The following is a 2200-nucleotide window of genomic DNA, read 5'->3' as shown; positions in this document are numbered from 1 at the left end:
AGGCCCGGTTTACTGCGCACGCGCCGTGGGGGCAGGAAGGGGGCGGGTCAGGGCGCGTGCGCCGTTCGGAGCGTGAAACTATGGGAACGGAGCTGGCGCCAAGCTTGTGCGGCTTTGGCGAGAGGAGGCGGCGGATGGGAGGACAAGGTTTGGACACGCATGCGCCGAAATAAGCCTATGCCTCGAAAATAGAAAGGGCGGGAGTTAGCTTTGCGCATGCGCTCTGTGTCTCTCTTCTGGGATGATCGGCCCAGTGCTAGGGGTGGGGCTGGGCTTTCCCGGTCTGCCACGTGATGGTGCTGGCGTCACTTGCCGCGCGCAGAGCAGCACCAGGGCGCAGGCTGGGGTGGGTCTGTCTCTGTGCGTGGGGCCGCCCCCTCTGGCATCGCCCCATGGGGCCGGGTGAGTTCGGCCCACCCTGTTGTAGGGCCCAGGGTGAGCTTCTGTCAGCAGCCTTAGCTGCATAGGCGCCCAGTGTCTGTGTTTCTGCTGCTCTAGACACTGAGGGAGAGACGTGATAGGAGAGTTGCGGGATCCCCCTGCAGGGCAGGGCATGAGGCGTGATTGTGGGATCCAGCGCCCCATCCAATCACGCCTCACTGCCAGTCAGGCCTGCTCGCCAGCCCTCGAGCCACCAAGTCCAAGCTCCAGCAGCAGCAGGTCCCATAGCTGACAGGACCCACAACCGTGGCAGTGTCCCATGTGCTGCTGCGAGGCCTGCAGCTCCCAGCTGTGGCAGCATGTGGGACACCACCACGCATAGGGACCTGTAGGGAGGGCACAGGGCTGCCCCTGATGGCGAGCGCTCCGGCTGGTAGGGGGTATGGAATTCAGCCCCCCCTGAATCCTGCTTCGGCTGGGCACTGGGGGTCCCCCACACCCCTGGCTGACAGCTGGCCAGCAGATCACAACTGACAGCTGACCAGTGGGGTACAACTGGTCCCAGTTGTGCCCCACTGGTGCCCCCCCAGACTCGGGAGGCAACAGTTGCCCATGCCACCATGGCCACCAGCTTTAGCAGCATGTGGTGCATCCCCATGGCCGGAGCCCCCTGAGGGAGCTGTGGAAGCCCCAGCTGAGGGTGTGTAGCTCTCACCCAACATTTCTCGCTAAACATTCAAATTAAAGCTGGAGATAAACCAGCATCCTCCTGCTGCCTCACGGGCTGCTCAGCCTTTCACAGCTACAGATGGAAGAGTACTAAAACAGTGAAGGGAAGTGTCATGGCACAATTTCTTCATCTACTCGGGTGTGTAGTCCTAAAACCTCATGACAGTCAGCACCTACACCCTTTCCATCAAAGAACTAAGCTCATCTCCTGTTGGTTCTAATTTTATAGCCAGATAAACCTGAACCAAGAGCAACTCTCCTGGGACACGGAGAGCCAGGTTTGGCATCTCGCTCACATCCTTTCACCAAAAGCTATCCTGGAGCCTAGGGGCACCCTGGGAATGGTCCTCAGCCCTGGACCCTGTCAGTGCATCCTGGGCCATCCTTGAGGACACTCCAGCCCCTGCACTAGCAATTATGAGGTTGTGGTTGAGGGGTTCACCTGCTCCATTGCCCAATCCTCCTTAGTCTGCTGCTCAGCAAAAGGCCAATTAGCACTTGATTGGGACTCCCCCGCTTCTCTCATGCAAGCTGATGACCTGCTGCCTTTCAGGGAAGGAAGGGCAGCTCTCAGGAACAATCCTCTGAGCTGTCTCATCCCACTTCTGCAGAATCAGCCCTTTATGAGGTGGCAGTAATCCAAATGCACCAGCCCAGCCTCAGCAGGGACCAGCTTTATTCCCCAGTAGAGATACTGGGTCTTTTCACCTTTCCCTATTTCATTCTGACAGTCTCAGTTGTTAGCATTGGGCGTGTCTACACAAGACGCTTTACTGCTCAATAGAGCAAATTACTGCACAGTAAATATTACTGTCTATACATGCAGATGCTTACTGCGCAGTACTTTGCTTTAGTCACAAGTTAATTTGCTACCTGTAAATACAAGTAACAAATTAACTCCCAATTAGTTACTTCAGAGTAATGCACATGTAAGTGCTGATCAGGAGCAAATTTGCTTCCAGTCAGCCCTACCACCAGAGGGCCACCTACAGTTTAGCTCCAAGGCCCCTGGATTGGGAGCTTCTCTGGCCTCTGGATTGGGAGCTTCTCCAGCCCCAGGTCTGAGGCAGCTCTTTGCCTGCCTCATCCC

Source organism: Alligator sinensis, unplaced genomic scaffold (genome assembly GCF_000455745.1).
Source record: "Alligator sinensis unplaced genomic scaffold, ASM45574v1 scaffold790_1, whole genome shotgun sequence".
Taxonomy (NCBI): domain Eukaryota; kingdom Metazoa; phylum Chordata; order Crocodylia; family Alligatoridae; genus Alligator; species Alligator sinensis.
Note: the sequence above shows the minus strand (reverse complement) of the source record.